Genomic DNA, 9,336 nt, shown 5'->3' on the forward strand with positions numbered 1-9,336 from the left:
GAAGAGCAAAAATAGTCAACATACCAGCCTCTCCAACATGCTAAGAAGAGCTTGAAACTGTTCAGCAGCAAAGCAGTTAACATGACAGGAACACTAAACTGAAGTTAACTCAAACTGAAACAACAGAAGATAACAGAAACATGACCGACCCTGCAAATCAAGTAGTGTAATGGAAGATAGTATATGAGAAGTTCAACCTGGAAGCATATGAAGATGGATTTACTGGGGTGGAAATTCAAAGAAGTAACTTCAGAGGGAGGTAAGTCCTGCACGTGATCTGAGTACAGTAGGTCAGATATGATTTTATGGAATTGTTTTCTGCCTAAAGATCAGATCAGCGTACTCTCTCAGATTTCCTGATCTGGTACATTGTATGTTTCTATAGACATGATCTTGCTAAGGAGATGTCTTGTGTTTCCAGAATAACTCCTGGAATATCAGTCTGGAACTGTAGGTCAATCACTTTTGAAGGGTTAAAATATTGACTCCACTCCCTTGCAGCACACTTATTGGCAAAAAATGTCTCGGTGGAAATGATTAGAGGTAAACCTTGCCATAAATGTGGTTCTATTTTTATTTCATGTTATTTTGTTACTGAATTTATACCCTGCCTGTTTCTTCTAACACATGAGATAGCTTTCAACAATTAAAAATATAACATATTCCCAGTGTTGTCTAGCAGGAACAAGGATAATAGTAGTCACTGGACAGCTCTTAGCCAGATTTGTATTATGTTGAATACTCTGTTAAGCAGAGCAAATGCTCTCATAAAGCCATTTTTCATCCAAGATGGATTTCTTTCTCTTTATCAGAATTATTTCCTTGACCTATGAGCTTCACATAGAGCTATGTGACTAAAATATGATTATGTCTTCTGAAGAGGGTAGATCTGTACATGGGGTATTAATCATGCCCACACATGTATGCTTTCCATGTGATGAGGAAGCAGACTCCATCTGGGAGGGGAAAAAAGGGAATCAATATGCTTGATTGCTCCAGACTCTTCATTTTGCACTCTGCACTCCTTGCTGAGTCGAGCAGCAGGGATCCACAGCATGCATCTCTAGTGTTCTCCCACCAGGTGGCAGTAGAGACTGAGGAAATGCCATCACTGTGCCAATACATCTCTGAGCATTGTTGGTAGATAGCGTCACTATGGATATTACTGTTATTACTATTATTCCTTTGAAATAAATATAACATGGGGAATAATACAAAGGAATTGTTTAAAAACATGTCCTGTTATTTCTACATTTTTATGTCAATTAAATGCTTATGTGAATAATCTTATTTAAAATGCTGATGCTTTTCAAATAGCTCTCACTCATGCTTTTCAAATAGCTCTCATGCTTCCTTAATCAAATGTCTGTGGACACTCTCAGTAATCCAGGTCATGGATGCTTTTTCAAAAGGCAACTGGACTTTGTTTTCCTTGAAGATGTTTCACTTCTCATCCAAGAAGCTTTTTCAGTTCCTTAAGCCAAATTAACAAGTAGAAGCTAGGTTGGTATCCAGATTTTATTATTAGTTCAGCAATATATCTTGCTTTTAATAGTAATTTTATTAAAAATTACAATTAATGTAAAAATTCAGTACAAACTAAAAAATAAACAAAAAGAAAAATAGAAAATAAAAAGTAAAAAGAATAATAGCAAAGAAAGTAGGAATAATAATTAGTAAAGAAAAAGAAAAGAAATATATGAAGAAATGGCCTTTTACATCATCACAAGTATAAATAATTTTCCTAACTGATAACCTTCTCCTAAATTACAACAAATAATCTTTTCTTCCCAAAACCCATTCTTTATTTATAATCAACTCCTCATTCAGGCCTGATCAGCAAAATTCCATTATGGGGTACCAGAGATTTCAACATGTCTATTTTAACTTTGATCAAATAAATCAACTTTATATTCCTTCATTTTACTTCTAAGAATCTTAATCTATAGTCTATTCCGATGATGTCCTAAAATTTTATTTCTTTTTATTTTTTCTTTGTCCTTTCTCACAAAATTTTTCAAAGATTAAATAAATCTTTTTAAAAATATATGAAAGTTATCCAGGTAATTTTTTGGGTGTGTTCTATGCATTTCTCTTTTAATTAACAGCCAGTTTCATTTGTATATGTAGTGTAGCATCTTTTTGCATATCATTCTCGTAGCCTGTCTTTTTAAAATTAATTTTCAGATCAGTCTCAGTTTTGTCCTATAAAACATTTTTCCTCTTCCACAGTGTCTTTTTATTTGTTTCGATTTATTTGTTTCGAATTATATACCGGCCTTTTCCCGAGGGACTCAGGGCGGTTTACAGGGCAAATTAAAACAGTGCAATGTACAAATTAAAATAAAATAAAATTAATAGCCCCAAAAGAATTTAAAATTTAAAATTTAAAACCTTAAAATGTTTTAAACACAATCTACCTATAAAGGCAGACACTCCTAAAATTAATTAAATAAATAGTGTAAAGATATTTTGCTTACTAATACTTACTGTATTGTTGTTGTTAGCTGCGAAGCTGTGTCTGACCCCTCGCGACCCTATGGACAACATTCCTCCAGGCCTTCCTGTCCTCTACCATCTTCTGGAGTCCATTTAAGCTCACGCCTACCGCTTCAGTGACTGCATCCAGCCACCTCATTCTCCGTCATCCCCTTCTTCTATTGCCCTCAATCTTTCCCAGCATTAGGCTCTTCTCCAGTGAGTCCTTCCTTCTCATTAGGTGGCCAAAGTATTTGAGTTTTAGCTTCAGGATCTGTCCGTCTAAAGAGCAGTTAGGGTTGATCTCCTCTAGGACTGACCGGTTTTATCGCTTATTTGGCGCTCAGCATTTTTATGGTCCAGCTTTCACTGCCATACATTGCAACTGGGAAGACCATAGCCTTGACTATATGCACTTTTGTTGGCAGGCTGAGGTCTCTGCTTTTTAGTGTGCGGTCTAGATTTGCCATGGCTTTCCTCCCCAGGAGCAAGCGTCTTTTAATTTTTTGCCTGCAGTCCCCATCTGAGGTGACCTTGGAGCCCAGGAAAATAAAATATGTCACTACCTCCATTTCTTCCCCATCTATTTGCCAGGAATTGAGAGGGCTGGATGCCATGATCTTGGTTTTCTTAATGTTAAGTTTCAATCCAGGTTTTGCACTCTCCTTCTTCAACCACAACAAGAGGATCTTTAGTTCTTCTTCACTTTCTGCCATTAGAGTGGTATCATCTACATACCTTAGGTTGTTGATATTTCTTCTGGCAATCTTAATTCCAACTTTTGATTCATCTAGCCCTGCCTTTCTCATGATGTGCTCTGCATATAAGTTAAATAGGCAGGGCAACAGTATACAGCCTTGCCGGACTCCTTTCCCAATTTTGAACCAATCAGTGGTTCCATGTCCAGTTCTCACTGTTGCTTCTTGGCCCACATATAGGTTTCTCAAGAGACAAATAAGATGGTCTGGTACGCCCATCTCTTTAAGAACTTGCCACAGTTTGTTATGATCCACACAATCAAAGGCTTTAGCATAGTCAATGAAGCAGAAGTAGATGTTTTTCTGGAACTCTCTAGCTTTGTCCATGATCCAGCGTATGTTGGCAATTTGATCTCTAGTTCCTCTGCCTCTTCGAAATCCTCCCTGTACTTCTGGTAGTTCTCAATCCACATACTGCTGGAGTCTAGCTTGTAGGATTTTAAGCATAACTTTACTAGCATGAGAAATGAGTGCAATGGTACGATAGTTTGAACATTCTTTGGCACTGCCTTTCTTTGGAATTGGAATGTAAACTGATCTTTTCCAATCCTGTGGCCACTGTTGAGTTTTCCAAATTTACTGGCAAATTGAGTGTAGCACTTTTACTGCATCATCTTTTAAGATTTTGAATAGCTCAGCTGGAATACTGTCACCTCCACTAGCTTTGTTATTGCTCAGCTTTTCTAAGGCCCACTTCACTTCACATTCTAGGATATCTGGCTCAAGGTCAGTGACCACCTCATCGTGATTATCAGGGATGTTAAGCTCATTCTTGTATAGTTCTTCTGTGTAATTTTTCCACCTCTTCTTAATCTCTTCTGCCTCTGTTAGGTCCCTGCCATTTTGATCCTTTATCATGCCCATTTTTGCATGAAAGGTTCCCTTCATCTCTCCAATTTTCTTGAAAAGATCTCTGGTTCTCCCTATTCTATTGTTTTCTTCTATTTCTTTGCACTGTTCATTTAAGAAGGCATTCTTATCTCTTCTAGCTATTCTCTGGAATTCTGCATTCAATTGGGCATATCTTTCTTTTTCTCCCTTGCCTTTTGCTTCTCTCCTTTCCTCAGCTATTTGCAAAGCTTCCTCAGACAGCCATTTTGCTTTCTTGCATTTCTTTTTTTTGGGGATGGTTTTGGTTGCTACCTGTTGTACAATGTTGCGAACCTCTGTCCATAGTTCTTCAGGCACTCTGTCTATCAGATCTAATTCCTTAAATCTATTTGTCACCTCTACTGTATATTCAACAGGGATATGATTTAATTCATACCTGAGTTGCCTAGTGCTTTTCCCTACTTTCTTCAGTTTAAGCCTAAACTTTGCAATGAGAAGCTCATGGTCTGAGCCACAGTCAGCTCCTGGTCTTGTTTTTACTGACTGTATAGAGCTTCTCCATCTTTGGCTGCAGAGCAAATAGTCAATCTGATTTCTGTGTTGACCGTCTGGTGATGTCCATGTGTAGAGCCGTCTCTTGGGTTGTTGGAAAAGAGTGTTTGCTATGACCATTGTATTCTCTTGACAAAATTCTATCAGCATGTGCCCTGCTTCATTTTGTACTCCAAGGCCAAACTTGCCTGTTATTCCGGTTATCTTTTGGCTTCCTACTTTAGCATTCCAATCCCCCATGATGATAAGAACATCATTTTTTGGTGTTAGTTCTATAAGGTGCTCTAGGGCTTCACAGAACCCGTCAATTTCATCCTCTTCAGCACTGGTGGTTGGGGCATAGACTTGGACTACTGTGATATTGAATGGTTTGCCTTGGATTCAAACTGAGATCATTCTGTCATTTTGAGGATTGTATCCCAGTATTGCTTTTCCTACTCTTTTATTGACTATGAAGGCTACTCCATTTCTTCTGAGGGATTCTTGCCTGCAGTAGTATACCTGATGGTCATCTGAATTAAATTCACCCATTCCTGTCCATTTTAGTTCACTGATACCTAAGATGTCAATGTTCAGTCTTGTCATCTCTTGTTTGACCACGTCCAGCTTTCCTTGATTCATGGATCTTACATTCCAGGTTCCTATGGAGAAAAAATCTTTACAGCATTGGACTTTCCTTTCACCACCAGACACATCCACAGCTGGGCGTCCTTTCAGCTTTGGCCCAGTCGCTTTATTCTTTCTGGCACTACTAGTACTAGCCCTCTGCTCTTCCCCAGTAGCATATTGGACGCCTTCCGACCTGAGGGGCTCATCTTGCAGCGTCATATCATTTTGCCTTTTGGTACTGTCCATCAGGTTTTCATGGTGAAGATACTGGAGTGGGTTGCCATTTCCTTCTCCAGTGGATCACGTTTTGTCAGAACTCTCTGCTATGACCTTTCCGTCTTGGGTGGCCCTGCATGGCATAGCTCATAGCTTCATTGAATTATGCAAGCCCCTTCGCCACAACAAGGCAGTAATCCATGAAGGGGTACTGTATTAGTAAGTCAAATTTAAGTATTCTTCTCCTTTAATTCTAATCTTCTTTCCAGTTCCTTCACATGTGCAGTGTTCAACGTTCATATTTTTTTAAAGAATTCAAAATAATGCATTTCCCCATGGCAAGATTTTTTATAATTAATTCCAAAATTCTATTTCAAATCCATTTAGACACATACTCCATTTTTAACTTTCCAAAATCAAACTTGCTGATAAAGTTTTTAAAAAGTCCTTAAACTTGTATTTAAACCTATTTCACTAAACATTGGAAGAAACTCCGTTGGTGCTGCAGAACGTGTCAATCCAAGTTGAAAAGCAGTTAACAAACAATTTCTGAAAGTGGTTAAAAACAGGAAGTATACAAATCCAGTGTCCTTTGAAAAGGGTTGAAGTTTCAGAAAGAATGGCTTTCTGCTGTTTCCCAGAGATCTAAACCTTGCCAAAACTGCTGTTTTGCAGTCTCCTCACAAGGAGCAACTGTCTGAAGCACTTATGAGTGATCTCAAGTCCTTTCCTTGTCCAGAGAGGAATTAGGAAGAGCCTGTCTACGTGCCAACTCTTTGTTCCACCTCAGTGTTCAGTTCATTATTTCTTCCCTGGAAGTCCCAGTTTATCAACATATCTAAAATTACATACATCTTTGCAATAAGGTATCTTTTGAACATATAGCACGAAGTGTTGTAAATAATAAGATAAACAAAATAATCATATTCATGAATCAAAGACTTTTATAAACAACATGCTTGAGGAATAGGAAGCACCTTAACAACATTCCTATAAACAGAGCATTGAAAGAAAACTGGTATGGTTGTAGTGTATAAGGTGAAAAACAAATACAGGGCAGAACGGAAATTTGTCCCCTGTCAGCCATGGAGGTTCACTAGTAACATCAAGTCAGTTACTCTCTCCCAGGCCAACCTATTTCACAGCTTTATGTGATGGTGATTAATCTAAACAGAAATCCCCAAATAAACCATCTAGAACTTCTAGGAAAATCATAAAATAGAAATCAAATAAATAGAGACAATGATTAATATTGTGGATGAGCAGAATTTTTCATCTCATTGGCTTTTCTTTTTTAGTTATTAAATGAAATTCTGAAACCATGCAACTAAATCATAAACTTCTCTCTGTTGGAGAACAGCACACACCTATGAAATCATAAACTATGAAATCATAAAATCATAAATCATTTCATAGGTGTGTGCTCTTCTCCAACAGAAAAAAATCTCAATAAAAAGAATGGAACCTGAATGTCTATTCTCTACCTATTCATTTATCCGAGTAAACACTTCAAGACTGGGAAGTAGGCTGTGACACTTCCAGAAAGGGGGCAAAAACCCTGCCCAGAAAAGGATATGTAGGATATACAGACAGATGCAACCACTTCCAAAGGTTGCTGGATTTGTATCTCTATATACTTCCAAAAAGCTCATGGAATTCAATTTGAAGCTTTGCAAACTATGAATGTATTCTTGGAATCATTTCTCCACTTCTGTGTTTTTTTTCTAGAGAAAATCCATTCATTTTAAAAAAAAGTTTTATGAAACAAAAATCAGGTATCTACATTTAAACCAATCCAAGATACATAGGAAAAAATTCAGAAAGAAAAAATATTAAAAATATCAAGAAATTTACTGCAGTGTGAATAAAGATGCAGGTAATACATTTATGAAACTTTTCCATACATATAAAATATACCAGATTATAATCTATTGTTACTGAGATAAACTATAAAATCAATCAAGATTTGATAAAATTGTGGTTCCTGCTTCTGATGTCTCATTATTTTAACTTTGCATTTTTTCTAATTTAGCAATTGAAGGTGACTTAGTAATTTGCAACTCAGTTATTAAGTTATCTAGAGTTTTCCAATATTGCACAGTTATTAATTTGGCTGCTAAAATTAAACAAATGATAAATTCTTTATTTTTAAGCTTATGATTTAGTCCTGTAAATAAATGCAATAAGCCTTGCTCTGGAGACCTTTCAGTTCTTTGGTTAATTATGGTTATCTCTCCAAAATGTTTATGCAAAAGGGTATAACTTTATTCCATGACCAGCACAAATGAGAAAATGTTCTCTTTTTTTTTGACATCCTCTTCAATGTTTGGAAGAATAATTTTGATATATACGCGCCAGCTTGATAGAATCAAGGACCAATAGTGTACAGGAGTAGCCAACATCCCAGAATATAGGCTCAAGATGGATCTCAATAGACTTGTTTACTGGTCCCTATCCAAAAAAAATGAAACTTAACGTAGAGAAAAGCAAGGTCTTACACTGAGGCATAAAAAATTAAACATACAGGTACAGACTAGGTGAAACCTGGCTCAATAGTAGTAACAGTGAGGGGGATTTAGGAGTTATAGTGGACAACCATTTAAAGATGAGCCAACAGTGTGCAGCAGCAGCAAAAAAGCCAATGCAATCCTAGGTTGCATTAATAGAGGGATAGAATCAAGATCATGTGAAGTATTAGTACCACTCTACAAAGCCTTGGTAAGACCACATTTAGAATACTGCATCCAGTTTTTGTCAGCCTAATAAAAAAAAGAAGTTAAGACTTTGGAAAGAGTTCAGAGAAGAACAACAAAAATGATTAGTGCCTAGAAGCTAAAACATACGAAGAATGATTACAGGAACTGGGTATACCTATAGTCTAGTGAAAAGAAGGACTGGGATGACATGATAGAAGTCTTCCAATATTTGTCACAAGGAAGAGAGGGCCAACTAACCTACCAAAGCACCTGTAGGCATGACAAGAAACAATGGTAGGAAACTAACCAAGGAGAGAAGCAACCTAGAACTAAGGAGAAAAATCCTAACAGTGACAACAATTAACCAGTGAAACAAATTGCCTTCAGAAATTGTAGGTGCTGCAACAGTGGAGACTTTTAAGAAGAGACTGGACATCCATCTATCAGAAATAGTACAGGTCTCCTGTGAGAGCAGAGTTGGACTAGATGACCTCCAAGGTCCCTTTCAACTCTATTACTGTTACTGTATAAATTCCACTGCATTTCTTACACTGAAACTGAAGGGAATCCACTGAGTGTCCATAACTTTTGCCAATTTGTCTCCTGTATGGGATTACCGAGATTAATATCCCAAACTTCTGTTAAATCATATGGTGCATCTGATTGCAATAATATTTCTGATTTCATAAATTTCTCTCATTTAGAAAGCTTAGCATAAAGGCTATCTTTCAACAGTTTGTTAAGTACCAACCTGATGTGCTCCTCCATGGTCTCAGTGTAGATGAGGATATTGTCACGGTAAACCAAAACTCCCTTGTAAAGCACCTGGTTTATTAGTTGCATGAACACGGCAGGGGCTCATTGGAGTCTAAAAGACATTACTTTGAACTGAAAACTCCTCAGGGGACAATTGAAAGCTATCTTCCATTCATCCCCTTCCCTAATTCGCACCTGGCAATAAGCCTCTCTTAAGTCCAGTTTTGTGAAGATCTTTCCTTTAGCCAGGTGGACCAACATGTCTTTCATCAGAGGGAAGGGGTACATATTTTCTATGCTGACAATGTTTAACCCTTTAAAATCCATGCAGAGCCTCAAAGACTCATCTTTCTTTTCCTTAAATAGTACTGGGGCGGCCATGCGTGATTTGCAGGGTGGATAAAGCCCCTGGACAAGTTCTTTTCAAAGTATTCTCTCAG

The sequence above is a fragment of the Vipera berus genome (genome assembly GCF_964194415.1).
Source record: "Vipera berus genome assembly, chromosome: 4".
NCBI classification, from domain to species: domain Eukaryota; kingdom Metazoa; phylum Chordata; class Lepidosauria; order Squamata; family Viperidae; genus Vipera; species Vipera berus.